We start from the raw sequence: 18156 nt of genomic DNA, 5'->3' as shown, positions 1-18156 counted from the left end.
GCAAGAACACCAGGCCCGGCCTTCAGGCGGGGTCGTCTGCCTGCAATCCCAGGCGCCTCCCCCCTCCCGCATGCGGACTGCAGGGGCACAGACCGGTGGGTGGGAGCAGGTGAAGGGAGTGCAGTGACCCGCCCGCCCTGCACCCGGGCCAAGGCCAGGAGGCGGTGCGCCCAGTGCCGCCCCACATGTGCCAGCCAGCCGGCATGTGTTTCACCAAGAGGAAGCATTTACCCAGCCTGCTGCTGGCAGGCCACGGCGCAGTTTACTGGGGCTTCCTTGGGAGTGTAAATTGTTGCCCGTTTACAGCTCCGCTGGGATGGCCCCACCCCAGCAGCAGGCGCTGAGGCTCTGACTAGACCACTGATTTCCCTGCGGATGCAGCAGCGCGGAGAGCCCTCATCGCGCCGCTTAGCTGCTGTCTCCAGGCATCTGGGGGGCAGAGGTGCAGGATTCCCCCTCCTTCCTGTCTCCACTTCTGTGCACACACGCACACACACACACACACACACACACGCACACACTAACTTCTCCGGGGCCTCTAGCATTCTGGCGCACTGGCCCCAAAAGGTCTGAAGAATCTCTCTAAAGTCAGACAGATTTGGGTCCAAATGCCAGTTGTCAGATTTAGCAAATAAAAATTACAGCACACACAGTTAAATTTTAATTTTAGATAATAGACAATTTTGGGGTCTAAGCGTCTCTGAACATGCGTCTCTGAGATTTGAATGTAGCTGAGAGCCCTCCGTTCTATCCGGCAGCACTCCCTGGGCGGGGGAGGGGCTGGCCTTCTCTACCCCTCAGTTTCCTCGTCTGTGAGATCCGGGGCTCCTCACGAGACATGGGAGACCGGCCTGTGAGGTGCTGCCCACGCTGAGCGCGCTGCTGGCGCTCGGTCACTGCTCCCCGCCCGCTGATTACCACCGCGTCTGATGGGGCCCAATCTGCAGGCCCAGGAATTTGTTTACCCCTCAAGCTTCACCCACATCTTTGAATCCCCAGTGATTCATTTTGCACATGTGTATGTGGGTGTATGTGGGTGTGTCTGTGTGCACACACAATAAACATTTCTGTACATACTTGAATCTGTGTGATATAAGAGATTGAGACCATGTACCCCAAAATGGTAACAATCCTTTCTCAGGTGAGTAGGTTCTGGGTCAGGTTTTGTTTTATTCTTTGTGTTATAGTTTCTGAAATGCCCAGCTGCTCCAGGACTGGCCTGCACCAGCTCCGGCAGTGCTGGCTGCCGGCACCTCCCAGCCCAGACGCTCCCGGCCCCCAGGTCACGCACACAGTGCCGGACATCCTCAGCCAGGAGTGGCCCTCGCGGGCACAGAGGCCTGGCCCCAGCCTCAGTCCCGGCTCCGCTCTCCACGGGTCAGCTGCATCGCAGCCCGCTCCCTCCCTCTGCACAGGCCTGCGCTCCAGGTAAGCCGGCCCATAGCACCTAAAACAAAGACATTCACTTGGCAGTGAGAGAAACTTTTAATTAAAAAGGTCCTGATAAAATGCCCTACATTTTGTTCTAGATCTCCCACTATGAAGAATTGTCTGCTCTCCAAAGTGACCAGTGAAATATACTCCGAGACCTGTTCCCCAGGCCATGCAGGGAAAGGCACGGGAGGTGATTAATCAATTAGTCTTGTTTGTCTTCCAATAAATCCGCTCCCAGCGGGCTTGTCCCTGCCCAGCTGGCATTTCCATAGCCCGCCTGCCACCTTACCTGTGTTAAATGATGCATTGTCCTGAACTTGGAGATTTTAATCTCATCTGGTAAGCCGGCAGGCCCAGCAATTCCCTGAATGCATTTTATTGACTTTGTAACTCAGACTTCCCCACACCAGCCCGGTGACCGGGGAGAGGTGTTTGTCTGTGAAATTGGCTGGACACAGACCATTGCCTGTGATGATAACCAGTGATTTGTGGGGCCAGATAGACAAGCCGCATGTCCTAAGCAGATTAAAATATAACAAAACAAAAGGTGCCATTACCAGGAATACGGCGAAGGGCGGCGGATGTTTGTGACAAAAGACAGAAAACAAACCAATTCCAGGCCTGGAAGGAGGCCCAGAAGAGCGCTTTACTCGCTCCGCGGTGAGCCAGCGGACCTGCGGCTGTTACTCCGCGAAGGAACCGATTCCTGAAGGCCCTTTGGCCGAAGTCTCGGAACGCTGGGCTCTGACCCCGCTGGCCCGTGTTCTCAATGTCACTCAGGCCTTTTTGCCTGCTCTGGCCGGAATCATTTGAAAGGTGCAGCGATCATTTCAAAGCTTTGAAGAACACTCCTGCAGTGGCCTCCTTCCCACTGAGGATTAAAGCGAATGAGTCTAAGTGGGCTGGCACCTGCCACCGCTCTCACTTTATCCTTTGTCACGCCTAGGCTTACCCACCCCCCTCAGCCACATTGGCTTCCTGCTGTTCCTCCAACAACACTGGCACCTCTGACCTCAGGGCCTTTGCACGTGCTGTTCTTTTTAGTGTCGTGCTCTTGCACCAGACACCTCCCAGTGTAGCCCATACGCTTCACGCAGGTCTCTGGAGAGTGGTCACCTCCTCAAAGACGCCCTCCCTGGTCACCCAGTCTGAAATGTACCCTGCCTCCCCCTGCCAACCTCTCACAGTCTCTCCATTCTCTTATATTTTTATTATTGGTGTTTATAGTGAATGGGACATCGTAATATTTGTTATAAACTTATTAGTTTATTTTAAGCCTCACTCCTCAAGAGAATGGCAATTTTGGTGTGTGTGTGTGTTTTAAATATATTTTTATTGATTTCAGAGAGGAAGGAAGAGGGAGAGAGAGATAAAAACATCAATGATGAGACAGAATCATTGATTGGCTGCCTCTTGCACACCCCACACTGGGGATCGAGCCCACAACCTGGGCCTGGGCCCTGACTGGGAATCAAACCATAACCTCCTGGTTCATAGGTCGATGCTCAACCACTGAGCCACGCTGGCTGGGCAATGCATGTGTGTTTTTAATTGGATTTATTGGGGTGACACTGGTTCACAAAACATACAGGTCTCACATGTACAACTCAATAAAACATCACCTGCACACTGCACCCTGTGCCCATCACCCAAGCCAGGCTCTTTCCATCCCCATTCCCCCCGTGGCCCACCTCCACCCAGCCCCAGCCCCAGCCCCTTCCTCTCTGGCTGTTACCACACTGTGGTCTGTGTCTGTGGGTTCTGTATGTGTGTTTTTGGCTAACCCCTTCACCTTCTTTCACCCGTCGCCCCTCCTCACTGACAAACTGTCAGGCTGTTATATGTATCTATACTCTGTTTCTATGTTATTTGTTAGTTTATTTTGTTCATTAGATTCCAAATATAAGTGAGATCTCGTGGTATTTGTCTTTCTCTGACTGGTTTATGTCATTTAGCTTAATAATCTCCAGGTTCACCCATGCTGTCACAAAGGGTAAGATTTTCTTCTTTTTTTTTAGTAGTATTCCATTATGTAAAATGTACTACAACTTTTTTATCCACTCATCTACTGATAGGTACTTGGGCTGTTTCAGATCTTAGCTATTATAAATACTGCTGCAATGAACATAGGGGTGCATATATTCTTTCAAATTAGTGTTTCAGGATTCTTAGGATATATTCCCAGAGGTGGGATCACTGGGTCAAAAGGCAGGTACATTTTTAATTTTCTGAGGAAACGCCATACTGTTCTCCACAGTGGCTGCACCAGTCTGCATTCCCACCAGCAGTGCACGAGGGTTCCCTTTTCTCCACATCCTCACCAGCACTTGTTGTTTGTTGATTTGTTGATGGTAGCCATTCTGGTGTGAGATGATACCTCATTGTAGTTTTAATTTGCATCTCGCTGATGATCAGTGATGAGTATCTTTGCATATGTCTCTTGGCCTTCTGTATGTCCTCTTTGGAAAAGTACCTATTCCGGTCCTTTGCCCATTTTTAAATTGATTTGTTAGTCTTCCTGCTGTTAAGTTGTATGAGTTCTTTATATACAGGGTGTCCTAAGAAATGTATGCACCCTTTAACAGCTGATAGCTCAAGTTTGAAAATGAAATGTATGTTAATAATCACTGCCTTTATAATTACTCAAAGTGTGTGTGTACATATTTTGGGTCACCCTATATTTTGAAAATTAACCCCTTGTCAGATGCATCATTAGCAAATATGTTCTCCCATTCAGTGAGTTACTTTTTATTTTGTTGATGGTTTTGCTGCACAGAAGCTTTTTAGTTTGATGTAGTTCCATTTGTTTACTTTTTTCCTTTGGTTCTCTTGCCCTTGGAGATACATCAGCAAAAATATTGCTATGAGAGATGTCTGGGATTTTACTGCCTCTGTTTTCTTCTAGGATTTTTATGGTTTTTGCAACTTGCATTTAAGTATTTATCCATTTTGAGTTTATTCTTGTGTATAGTCTAAGTAGGTGGACTAGTTTCATACCTGTCCAACTTCCCCAACACCATTTATTGAAGAGACTGTCTTTTCTCCACTGTATGCTCTTGCCTCCTTTGTCAAATGTTAACTAACCATAAAGGTGTGGGTCGATTTCTGGGGTCTCTGTTCTGTTCCATTGGTCTATGTGCCTGTTCTTTGCCAGTACCAGGCTGTTTGGATTACAATGGTCTTGTAGGAGAGTTTGATGTCAGGTATTGCTATTAGTGTAAGTAGTTAAATATTAATAAAGGAAGAAAGCAAAGGGAATTAGACATTAGTAAGCACAACAAACCATGGAGCGTAGCCTGCTCAACCAGGAAGCTATAGATTCACCAACCCCAAGGATCACAGCAGTGCCCTAGAAGGGGGTTCACACCCCTCCATGGAGGATGGCTTTTCAGTTCCCCCAGTCCACTCACCCAGAGTATGGGGGAGGTCGGAGCCAAGATGACAACCATCCGTGAGTCAGGCTGGGGGAACGGACCAGACCGGATAAGGGACAATGTTCCCTGGAAGATCTAGGAAACAGATAGGTTAGGGGCCAGCCCAGCACAGAGCCATAAACGCTTGGAAGTTGATTGGTTAGTTTGAAGAAGCTCCTTGGAAGTTGATCGGTTAGTTTGAAGAAGCTCCTTGGAAGTTTATTGGTTAGTTTGAAGAAGCTCCGGGTCCTTCCCAAGGCCAAACAATGTAACCTGAGCCAACAAAGACAAGGCCTCTCTCTCTCTCTCTCTCTCTCTCTCTCTCTCTCTCTCTCTCTCCTCTTCGTTCTCTCCCAGTGACATGGCCCTATTCGCTCATGCATTTTCTCTCCATAGCAACCAGGTGGCCCTACCAGCCACCTGGGGCACAGGGCAGACCGTGTGGCCTGAGCACAGCACCATACTAAGCTAACCAGATTGGGACAGGGACAGGGACTGAACCAATGGCACAAGTTGTCTGGACACTGGTCTATTTCTGGGCCCGATTGGACTTTTTCCATGGTGGGGCAGGCAGAGGTGAGGCATTGGGAACCCAGGGCACTCCATTGAATTTGCATCTAGCACCACAAATTTACCTTACTATGCCACACCCTCCCATACATGGGTCCCTAGAATGCCTTCCTTGCAATCCCATGAAAGAAGATGATATCCACCAGCAAGATTGTAATACCTCCAGCTTTGTTCTTCTTTCTCAAGATTGCTGTGGCTATTTAGGATCTTTTTTGGTTCCATATACATTATTTAAATATTTGTTCTAGATCTGTGAAATATGCCAATGCAATGGGAATTGCATTGAATCTATGGATTGCTTTGGGTATCTTGGACATTTTAATAATGTTAGTTCTTCCAATACATGAACATGGTATATGCTTCTACTTATTTGTATCTTCTCAATTTCTTTCTTCAATGTCCTGTAATTTTCTGAATATTGGTATTTCACCTCTTTGATTAAATTTATTCCTAGGTATATTATTTGTTTTGTTGCAACAATAAATGGGATGTTCTTAATTTCTTCAATAGTTCATTATTGGTTTATAAAAATGCCACCAATTTCTGAACAATTTTGTATTCTGCTACTTTGCCAAATTAATTTATTAGATTTAATAGTTTTTTGGTGGAGTCTTTAGGGTTTTCTATGTATAATATGTCATCTGTAAATAATGACTGTTTTACTTCCTCCTTTACAATTTAGATGCCTTTTATTTCTTCTTCTTGTCTGATTGCTGTCGCTAGGACTTCCAATACTATGTTGAATAAGAGTGGGGTAGCAATACTTATATCTGACAAAATAGACTTCAAAACAAAGGCACCCCAGCTTTTTGTTTGTTTTCATTTTTATAAAATGATGTTTTTTTATCCCTTCACTTTCAGTCTGTGTGTATCTTTTGTTCTGAGGTGGGTCTCTTGTAGATAGCATATGAATGTGTCATGTTTTCTTATCCATTCAGTCATCCTGTCTTTTGTTTGGAGAATTTAATTTGTTTTCATTCAAGGTATTATTGTTAGGTAGTTATTTATTGCCATTTATTATTTATACCTATGTTCCTCTCTCTCTCTTTTTCTCTCTATCCCCCCTTCTTCTTCTTAAAGCAGGCCCTTTAATATTTCTTGCAATACTGGGTTAGTAGTAATATACTCCTTTAGCCTTTTTGTTTGTTTGTTTGTCTGAGAAGCTATTCATTTCAACTTCAATTTTAAATGACAGCCTTACTTGCTGGATAGAGTAGCCTTGATTATAGGTACTTGTTTTTAATCATTTTGAATATTTAATGCCATCCTTCTGGCCTGAAGTGTTTCTGTTGATATATCAGCTGACAGCCTTATGGGAATTCCCTTGTCAGTAACTAACTATCTCTAAGATTCTGTCTTTAACTTTAACCTTTGCCATTTTAATTATGATGTGTCTTGGCGTGCATCTCTTTTGGGTTCACCTTGAATGGTCTTTCTGTGTTCCCTGAAGTTGTGTGACTTTTTCCTTCACCAGGTTAAGAATGTTTTCAGCCATTATTTCTTCAAACAGGTTCTCCATCCTTGCTCACTTTCTTCTTCCGGTACTCCTATGATGTAGATGTTGTTATGCTTGATGTTGTCCCAGAGGTCCCTTAGACTTTCCTCATTTCTTAAAATTCTCTTTTCTTTTTTATGCTCTACTTGGGTGCATACTGTTAACTTGTCATCTAAATTGCTGATTCAATCCTGTTTCATCTAACCTGCTGTTGATTTCTTCTAGAGCAGGGGTGGGGAATGTCTGGCCTACAGGCCAGATAAGGCCCGTGAAATCATTTGGTCTGGCCCTGCCAAGGCATTAGGGGTGAGTTAATTAAATGTTAGACCAAATATAGCAGGCTAATTTTTAAGTTGATAATTCTGTATGGCCTGTGAATGATGCTATAAATATCCAGTGGCCCTTGGCAGGAAAAAGTTTCTCTACTGTGAGTGCCCCACGTTGGGCTGCCACTTGCGAGTACCCCAGGTTGGGTACCAGTTGTGAGTGTTCCCCCCCACGACCCATGTGGTTCAGGGTTCAGGTTCAGGGTTCGGGCTCTGGAGGAGGCCGCACGGAAATGAAAGAGACTAGAAAATATTAATTTGGAAATATTGGGGCCAGGCGGGAGCCCAACTCAAGGGGAAGGACTCCACCCCGCTCTGGCCTTGCTATCCCTTTTATTCAGGTTTTGGGATACACCCATAGCCCTTAGGCCGGCAATTCCAATAATAGCCAACCAGCAAGAATTTACATAAAACTAAAAGGTGGAAGTTGCTTCAGCTACCATTGTCTCAACTAGACAGTGGGTGGTTGGCTCTGACCTTTCAGAGCTTCAAGGTTGACCAGCCTTCCGGGTTCCTTGTCCACACCTCTCTGCCAGTGAAGGCAATGGGCGGCTTCCAACACCCTACCCCTATTCTAGAGTATTCTTTATTTGAGATATTGTATTCTTCATTTCTGACTGGTTCTTTTTTTTATGGTTTCTACATCCTTTTTAATGCTCACTATCTCTTTGTCTAAGTTCTCACTGAGATCATCCATTCTTCCCCTAAGGTCTTTGAGAATCCTTATAACCATTGTTTTAAACTCTGCATCTGGTATTTTGATTTCTTCCATTCCATTTAATTCTTTTTCTGGGGATTTGTCTTGTTTTTTTATTTGGGGCATATTTCTTTGTCTCCCATTTTGTCGCTGTGTATTAGGTAGATCTGTTGTGACTCCCAAACTTGTTAAGATGGCTTTATGATGAAGGCATCTTGTGGGGCTCAGTGGCACAATCTTCCAGATCACCTGCGCTCCAGGAATGTCTCTTGTGGGTTATGCGCACCCTCCTGTTGTAGTTGAGTCTTGAATGGCCCTTTTGTGGGTGGAGTTAAGCCTTCAGGCTGGCTGGCTAGAAGAGTAAATCTTGATCACCGTGTACGAGACGCTGTGCAAGGGCTGCTCCATAAAGCAGAGTAGTTCCCAGTGGGGTCTGGTGCCTGCCAGAACACCCTTTTGTGTGTGCCACTTGTGTGGCTAGTTGGGTCAAGCTCTGGTGTGGTCCGAAGCCCACCACTGGTTGTGTTGGTTCTGGGTCCACTTGGGCAGGATTCAGGAGCAGGTCAATGTCAGATGTTCTGTAGAACTGGCCTTGGGCTCCCCGTCTGGAGCTAGCAGGCTGTTCACTGTTTGTGTTCCATCTACTGGACCTTGGTGTGTGTGGAAGGGGCCAATCTGTGGGAAAGGGCTGGCTTCTTGCAGCTTGGAGCTGGCGGCAGATCTGTAAAAGGACCATGGCTCCCTGAGGTCTTCCTCCCCCTGTCTGCTATTCTGCCTCCCCCTGAAGTTGCCTGGTCTTCCTCCAGAGCCTTTTGAAGAAAGACTGTAGGGTGGGCCCAGCCTGGCCATGAGCCACAGCCCCTTCCGCAGGTTGCAAGCTCAGCAGCGTGGGGCAACCAGGGACATGAGGACAGGGCTAGCAGGTACTCTACTTTGGGATCACGCAGTCAGGCACTCGCTGAGGGGAAAGTGACCCCTCATCTAGAATCAAACTACGCAGTCTGCCATAATCTCCCACTCTGGTTCCCCCTATGGGGCTCACTGCAGGTTCAGGTTGGGTGCATCCAGCCAGCCCCTCTGCAGGAGCAAGCTCAGCCACGCTGGGCTCAGGGGGACAGACCAAAAGAGTCTCCCATTGTGGGTGATGCCAGCCCAGCCTACAGGAGCGGGATAAGCTCTCTGTCCCGGTCCCAGACAATAACCTCTGAAGGACTCACACTTTGAACGTCCCAGCGCTGAGCTACTCTTCCTTCTCCCTGTGGAACTGAGCCCAACAGGGCGGGGTATCCAGGACTTAGTAGGACTGATCCAAACAGTTTCCCATCGGGGGTGGTGCCCACAGCCTATAGGATGGGGACAGGCAATTCTTCCCTTCTAGGGGTTGGGGCAGTTGAGCTCACTGGGGAGATAGGAGTGGCCACCGAACCCCATGATGTAGCTACACACCCCAGCACCTGCCCGTGTTTGAGGTGGGGGAGACCGGCCCTCTTTCCCAAGCTACAACGTTTAGTCACTGCCTGAGTCTCTGCCAAAAGCTTCCCCAGAAGAAGAGGGCCCCTTAAAGTCACTGCTGGATGCCACCAGCAGGCCCCTCTGCAGGACCTGGGCACAGCAGCAAGGCCTCCCCACAGTCAGAGAGGCCTCCCCATAGCAGTGCTCTCCCCAGGCTGCTGCTGGAACAATGGGAGTGCTTGTCTCTGGGAAGGTGGCGTCTTCGTCTCCCAGGAGGATGGAATCCCCACTGATTTTCACCACCAGATGCTATGTGGGATCTTCCCATCTCTGCTGTTCTGGGTTGAGATCCCTGCTGCCTGGGGCTGATCCCCCCCCACACACACACACACTTCTAGGGGGAGGGAGTTTTGCATCGGTGATACCCTTCCAGCTTCTCAGCCACCATCACACCGGAGGGCGGGGGCCAGCCCTTTCCCCACCTCCACCCTTCTTACCAGGCTCTGTGTGGCTTCTTGTGTAAATCCTTGGTCATAATATTTCAGTTCAGCCAGCCTTCAGTTGCTTAGTCAGGTTGATTGTTCTATAATTTACCTGTAAATCGGTTTGGAGCCAGGAGCGGGTGAACATAGCTTCCACCTACTCTGCTGGTTTGTTTTGTTCACTGCTGTATTTCCAGTCCTTAGGACAGAAAGTGCTAGAGTATTTGCTAACAAATGAATGGTGTCACCTGCTCTTTTTTTTAATCTTCAGCAAAATAGCCTAATTCATTCATTTACAGGTGTGGGCAAAAGTAGTTTTCCAGTTGTAATATAAATAAATAATACAATAATTGATAAATAATAATACAAGAATAAGCTGTGTTTTGCATATTCATAACTACAAACCTACTTTTGCCCACTCCTTATTTATGCAACAAATGTTTGTTGAAACCTACAGTGCTTGGGTGCTGGTTCTCTCTCTCTCTCTCTCTCTCTCTCTCTCTCTCTCTCTCTCTCTGAGAGAAGATTCCATCCCTCCTGCCCTCATCTGGGAGACGTGGCTCTTCGTGATTTTTTTATCTCTACTTCTTCCTCAATTCTTTCCCCCTAGCTGAGAGAGAGAGAGAGAGAGAGAGAGAGAGAGAGGGGGAGATAGAGAAAGATACCTGCATATATATTCTACTAGAGGCCAAGTGCACAGATTCGTGCACTGGTGGAGTCCCTTGGCCTGGCCTGTGCCCTCTTGCAATCCAGGACCCCTTGGGGGATGTCAGACTGCTGGTTTCAGCCCAATCCCACAGGCCAAGCCGAGGGACCCCACTGGTGCATGAATCCATGCACCAGGCCTCTAGTGTGCATATAAGATCTTTGGTTAATCTCTTCCTGCCCTCCCCCCTCCCCCCTTCCCTCTGAGATTCATCAGTCTGTTCCATGTTTCCATGCCTGTGCGTTGAGCGTCTGCCCCCTGGTGGTCAGTGTGCATCATAGCTACCGGTCAAATGGTCGAACAGTTGAACAGTCACTTAGGCTTTTTATATATATAGATTGGTACTGTTTCTCAGGAGAACCCTGCCTAATACAATCACCAACTGGCTGGTAACCTCTCTGTGCCTCAGTTTCCTCAAGTGTAAAATGGGGAAAATGATAATCCTCTACTAAATGTTAGTTATTATTTTATCATTATAACACAAGGACTGCCAGGCATTGCTGAGGGTGGTGGTGGTAGGGGGAGGGGTGGACAAACCATGCAAGCAAGCATGTATGGGAAGGCACTTCAAATTCAAGGTCTCCATCTTTGCCTGGACCTCAGGAGGCAGGGCAACCCTTTAGTGCTCCTTATCACCCCTCTCCTGCTCCTCTCAGCAGCTGGCATGCTTTAAACCCACACTGCCACCTCCTCTTGCCTCCTGGGTTAGCCAGTCCCCTTGGATTAGACCTTGACATTTTAATTTTATTTATTTATTGATTGCAGAGAGGAAGGGAAAGGGAGAGAGATAGAAACATCAATGATGAGAGAGAATCATTGATTAGCTGCCTCCTGCATGCCCCCCACTGGGGATTAAGCCCACAACCCGGGCATGTGCCCTGACCGGGAATCAAACCGTGACCTCCTGGTTCATAGATTGATGCTCAACCACTGAGCCATGCCGCTGGGCTAGCCCCTGACTTTTATCACAGAGAGAACATGATGGCCTTCAGGCGTGAACGTGTTAGTTAATTCTGTTTCATTCGCTCACGCTCTTGCTCTGTGCCCGCTCTCTCCTTTGGGACTTTCTCTCCACATTAACTTTTCTCTCTCTTGGACTCCCAGCCTCTCTCTCCAACATCTCCTTGTTCTTTAACCAAAACTCATGCCATCTGACTGTGAAACACTCCCCTCCATCCTCCCTCCCTCTGTACCCGTCCTCCCTCCCCCCCGCCAGACTGCCTCAAAACACGGTCTGCCCCTGGCATTTCTCATACTATGTACTTACTGCCACTCCCTCCCAAGGAGTGGGAAGGGACGTGAGCTGAGCAGATTGCTGGAGGGAGGGGGGAGTATTCCAGGCAGACAATCAAAGTGTGTGCTTGGATTGGTCGAGGGACATCAAGGGGGGGTGTGGAACAGAGCGAGCAGAGGCCAGTGGTGGGGTGAAGTCAGGGCTGTGGTCCGGGTGTGGTGTGGAGCGGGTCTGACCAAGTCAAGTGGGAGCCATCGGAGGGTTTAAGGCTGAGAAGTGACCTACGCCGACTTACACCTTGAAAAGGTCCTTGGCTGAGCCGCAGTTTCTGCAGCGCTCCTTGAGTCGCAGCTTTGCAGGAGGCGACAGCCAGCTCCTCTGCGGAACCATGTTTCACAACCAGTTTGACAGCGAGCCCTCGGGCAGGATTCACCACCCTGAATATGCAGTGGGAGCCGTCAAATGCGGTCCAGCCACAGCTGGTCTGAAATCAAAACGCAGGCAGTGCTGGCCGCCCGGCCCGGGGAGAGCACAGTGGGAGCTTGGCCATCAGGAAACATCGTCCATGTCAGTGTTTCCACTGTGGGGCTTCCTGCTGGCGCGACACTGTGTGTGGTTTTATGCGCCAGGCGGGGTGGGATTCCAGATCTGTATTTGGCAGACGTCTCCCTGTGTCCCATCTTGTCTCTGCAACTTCACTGAAACCATAGAATGGGGAGCAAGACCCACACACCAACGCACAGTGTGGCTGCTTATTGCTGGCTATGATGACATGGGCCCTCAGCTTTCCAAACCTGTCCCTCTGCTGACTATTCTGACTGCAGAGCTATGTCCACTGGAGCCGTTCCCAACCAGCTCGCACTTCCTTGGAGAGACCGTGTCTGAGTGAATGGAGTGCCCGAGCGAGCTGGTTGAGCGTGGTCTGCGTGCTTTAAGAGAGACACTTCCTGCAGGACGGGGCCTAATACAAGGAGTGCTTCCCTGCAGGTGTGGAGACTCGGAGTTGGTGGAGGACGATGATGATGTGGCTCCACGCCTGCAGGCCTGGAAGAACGGCCACAGGGAAGGCGCAGCCTCACCGCCCGCTGATGAGCCTGCAGAAAGGCTGACGAGCCAGCGGGGCAGCCGCTGAGAACCCACCTGTGTGCACAGCATCACACGTGCAAGAGCGGGACCGAGCACTGGGGCACTAATCTACACTCTGAACCGACACACGCAGTGTGGAGCGGTATGCTTTAGGAATCGGTCCAGATGTGAGTTTTTCCCAAGCAACTCCACTGAAACCTGAAATGGGGTGCATTTTTCTTTGAGAGGGTCTATATAGTCACTTTCTAGAAAGGTGAGTTATCTGTACTAATGTTTTTATATGAAAAACATAGTGTCTTTCTGGTATTAAAGACAACTGGGAAATAAAACTTTTCATCTGCTGGTGAAAAACAAAAATAAATAAAGGTCTTTTTGCAGAGAAGCAAGAGCAGGAAAAGGGAGGCCCTCCGAGGCACGGTCAGCAGCCCAGGCTCCCCCGGCAGGGACGCGTGGAGGCCGTGGGAGGCCGTGGAGGCCGTGGGAGGCTGTGGGAGGCCGTGGAGGCCGTGGGAGGCCGTGGGAGACCGTGGGAGGCCATGGGAGGCCGTGGGAGGCCGTGGGAGGCCGTGGAAGGCCGTGGGAGGCCGTGGGAGGCCCGTGGAGGCCGTGGGAGGCCGTGGAGGCCGTGGGAGGCTGTGGGAGGCCGTGGGAGGCCATGGGAGGCCGTGGGAGGCCGTGGGAGGCCCTGGGAGGCCGTGGGAGGCTGTGGAGGCCCTGGGAGGCCGTGGGAGGCCGTGGGAGGCCGTGGGAGGCCCTGGGAGGCCGTGGGAGGCCGTCAGCCTGGCTGTATGTTGAAGGCAGGGTCGGGAGAATGTGCTGGTGCTTCGGAGAAGGAGGGTGAAGAATGCCCCAAAGCGTCCTTCCTCCTCACAGTCGCCCACGCCTCCCACAGCCACCGCCTCCTCCAAGGCTGTCATAGCCTCACATTTATGAGGGCCTCAAATTTAAAAGTTTGGCCTAAATGTGTTACTAAAATTGCAAAGGTAAGTAAGTATAACAAGATGATTATAACAGGAAGGTGGGAGAGCGAAGGCTGCAGTGACAATTGAGTTACATTCCTGTCCATCAGAGCTGGCAGCCAAAAGATTGTCCACAATTGAAAAACTAAGTAGCCATTTCCACATATTATCTATATACTAGAGGCTTGGTGCACCAAATTCGTGCTTGGGAGGGAGGGGTCCCCTCAGCCCAGCCTGCACCCTCTCCAATCCGGGACCCCTCAGGGGATGTCCAACTGCCTCTCACAATCCAGGACCACTGGTTCCTAACCACTCACCTGCCCGTCTGCCTGATTGCCCCTAACCACCTTTGCCTGCCTGATAGCCCCTAACCATCTCTGCCTGCCTGCCTGATTGCCCCTAACTACTCCCCTGCTGGCCTGATCACCCCTAACCTCCCCTGCCGTGCCCCACACCTGGGACCCAGGATTCCATCCTCTAGCTTGTCACAGGCACCCAGGACCCATGCTTCACTCCCTCAGCCAGCTGCAGACACCCAGGACCCAGGCCAGCTTTGCCCGGGCTGGCTGCAGCCACAGGGGACCATAGGCAGGTGGCTGGTCCCTCTCCCAGGCCACAGGCGCAGGTGCAGCTATTGGCACCCGGCACCACAGGGCAAGTGGCTTGTCCCTCTCCCGGGCCGCAGCCTGGTTGGCCCCCATTCCTCTCTTCCCAGTGTTGAGTATCTGAGCCATGATGGTGTGACAACCATTTGAATATTAGTTCTTTATTATATAGGATATAAAAGCCTAAGCAACCGTTACAACTGAACAACCAATCAACCAGTTGCTATGCCATGCACCAGGGGGCGGATGCTCAATGCAGGAGCTGCCCCCTGGTGGCCAGTGTGCTCCCACAGCCAACCTCCTGTGGTTGGCCAACCTCCCGAGGTCCCTTCCCCCAGCCAGCCAACATCCTGAGGTCCCTCTTCCCCCGCACCCCTACCTCCACCAGGCCAACTTCCTTCGGTCCCTCCCCCACCCCCTGGCTGGTCCCAATCTCCCTGATAGGGACTGGTTGAGATGGCCTCGATTGGCCCTGATCGCCAGCCAGGCTGAGGGACCCATCCATGCATGAATTCATGCACTGGGACTCCAGTTTAGCGATAAAGAGGTAACCACAAAAAGAAATTCTCAAAAACAGTTAAAATGGGTTGTCTCTGAGAAATGGGATTGAGAGTAGCAAGGGGTAGGGCAAGAATGTTGTTTTTCATTAAAAACTATTCTGTACTATTTTTGTTTGTTGCTTTCTTTCTCTTTTTTAAATAATGAGCACATAGTATTTCCATTTAACATTTTTAAAGGGCTCTTATTCCATGTTAGCAAATCTCTAGCACAGGCTCACGATCAACAGAATTTAGCAGGTTGCATTTCTTCACCGGTTTGGACTTTCACAACCTTCCCTTTGTCCGCATTATAATGTTGATCTTGCTATAAATTTTTAAGGAGCTTCAGCAGAGCAGAAATGCTTTTGCTCGCAAACGAGCCTGTAAACACCATTTACAATCACGCTCCCTGTGACATGTAACGTATCTGAATGAAATGGCTTCCGATTTCAGATCCAACGTGCTGTCTGCCTGTGAGGTGCTCTCTGACACGGCTCAGGCGTGTTGGTGAGCGCTGGATGCACAGCTGGTGCACGGCGCTATGGCAGAGCTGGTGGCCATCGCTTCCGATTATGAAGCTTCTGGTTGAATATCCATGCAGAAACCAAGCCAGTCTGGCCCCACGTTGCCGACCCAGTGTGGTGAATGGCTTTCGCCACCTGGACCTAAAATCTTTTTCTCTGTCACTTTCTGCATTCCTGTTCCCATCATGCCTGCCCTCACTGCACTCCCTCCAGGTCCTCGCCCCTCTGGACAGCAACCTCTTCAGCCTCCAGGCCTTTGTCTGTGCAGGTTCCTCGCCAACTGATCTCTTCATTCAACGACCAACTAAAACCTCACCTGGTCAGGGATTGCTCCTCCTCCTGCTAAGCTGCTGCCCTGTCCCCCGCCCAGGGTGGCCCCTGCTTTTTCTTCTATCAGCCTTGGGAACCTCTGCACTCCACCACTCCATCAGCCCTGAGGCTGCCCAAGGAGCAAGGCAGAGTGGGAGCTCTGAGCACTGCCCCAAGGGTGAGGGTAAGCATGCATTCACTAGCTCTGCACCGGCAGGGAGCACCCAGGGCTCTGTGCCCGTGGGGAGCACCCAGGGCTCTGTGCCCGTGGGGAGCATCCAGGACTCTGCACCTGCAGGGAGCACCCAGGATTCTGCACCTGCAGGGAGCACCCAGGGCTCTGTGCCCATGGGGAGAACCCAGGGCTCTGCACCTGCAGGGAGCACCCAGGATTCTGCACCTGCAGGGAGCACCCAGGGCTCTGTGCCCGTGGGGAGCACCCAGGGCTCTGTGCCCGTGGGGAGCACCCAGGGCTCTGCACCTGCAGGGAGCACCCAGGGCTCAGCACCTGCAGGGAGCACTCAGGGCTCAGCACTCATGGGTTGGCAGCGCTGTGGAGGACATAGAGAAGGGCGGGCAGATGTAGTGCTGGGTGGTAAGCATGTTACTGAGTGTGGAACATGGTGACATAGAAGAGCGTCAGCTCCGTAGGAGGTGGGAAGAGACAGGGAGCTCATGGAGTGCTTTCCGGAAGAAAGGACACGGAGGCATCCATGGAGATTGCTACTGCTCTTTCCAAATCGCAGCAGCTCTCTGACCCCGTCTTCAACCCTGTGGCCTCCCTTCAATCTTCACTCTACATGAGTTCTCTGCATTTGACACTGCCCACTACTTCATTCATTCATTCATTCATTCATTTACCAAATATTCCCTGAGCATATTTATTATGTGATGATGATGGGGATCAAAGGTGGGTCCTTGCCTTTCGTGGCAATATCTGTTCTCATTACACACATCTGACCATCCCTTCACAATCTCCTTCATGAATTCATCTTCTCGTCCTCCTTCAGCCCAGGCCCCTCTCGCCCATGCTCTCCCCAGCAACCTCAGTTACTCCAATGACTTTGAGAAGTCACTGATGGCTCACAAATCCCTACCTGTACATCTAACACTCTCCATAGTATACACCCAGTTTTATACAGGAAAAAAATTATTGTGTGTCTACTGTGTGCCAAGCACTGTGCTAATCACTGGACCTAAATGGATGAAAAAAGTAAATTCTTTCCTCTCAAGTAGCTCACACTCTAATGGGAAAGTGAAATCTGGTGTCTTCACCTCCCCACTATCCTGATTCCAAAACCGACAAAGATTTTACAAAGAAATAAAATTATAGGCCAATATCCCTGTTGACCATAGATGCCAAATCCTCACAAAATATTAGCAATCAGAATTCAGCGATACATTAAAAAGATTATACACCATGATCAAGTGGGCTTTATCCTGGAGATGCAAGGTTGGTACAATATCCACAAACCAATTAATGTGATACATCACATAAACAAAATGAAGGATAAAAATCATATGATAGCATCAATAGATGCAGAAAAAGCATTGGACAAATACAGCATCCATTTATGACAAAAACTCTCCGCACAAAAGGGATAGAGGAAACATAGCTCAAATAAAGTCCATCAAAATCAAACGCACAGCCAACATCATACTCAATCGGCAAAAACTAAACACGTTTCCCTTAAGATGAGGAACAAGACAGGGATGTCCACTTTCACTGCTCTTACTCATAGAATGGAGGTCCTAGACACAGCGATCAGACAAGAAGAAGAGATAAAAAGCATCCAAATTGGAAAGGAGGAAGTAAAACTGTCATTAGTACCAGATGACATGATACTGTATCTAGAAAACACTAAACATTCCACCAAAAGAACTACCAGAACTAAGAAATGAATTCAAAGTAGCAGAATGCAAAATTAATATTCAAAAATTGGTTGCAGTTTTAGATACCAATAACGAACTATCAGGGAAACTAATAAAACAATCCCATTTACAATTGCATCAAAGAATATACCTAGGAATAAATTTAACCAAGGAGGTGATAGACTTTTACTCAGAAAATTGTAAGACATTGAAGAAAGAGGTTGAAGAACATACAAATAAATAAAGGTATGTACCATGCTCATGAATAAGAAGAATTAACACAATCAAAATGTCCATACTATCTGAACAATCTACAGATTCAACACAATTCCTACCAAAATATCAATGGTGTACTTCACAGAACTAGAACAAATATTTATCTGGAACCACAAAAGACCCCAAATAGCAACAGCGATCTTGAGAAAAAAGAGCCAAGTTGGAGATATCACACTA

At 49.0% G+C, this 18156-nt stretch overlaps 1 pseudogene; it reads left to right on the top strand.

The window, feature by feature from the left end:
- Positions 1-12197: 12197 nt before the first annotated feature.
- Positions 12198-12941, top strand: LOC129148663 (proteasome subunit alpha type-1-like; annotated as a pseudogene).
- Positions 12942-18156: the final 5215 nt, after the last annotated feature.

The sequence above is a fragment of the Eptesicus fuscus genome, chromosome 4 (genome assembly GCF_027574615.1).
Source record: "Eptesicus fuscus isolate TK198812 chromosome 4, DD_ASM_mEF_20220401, whole genome shotgun sequence".
Taxonomy (NCBI): domain Eukaryota; kingdom Metazoa; phylum Chordata; class Mammalia; order Chiroptera; family Vespertilionidae; genus Eptesicus; species Eptesicus fuscus.
Note: the sequence above shows the minus strand (reverse complement) of the source record. Positions and strands in the feature narration are given on the sequence as shown.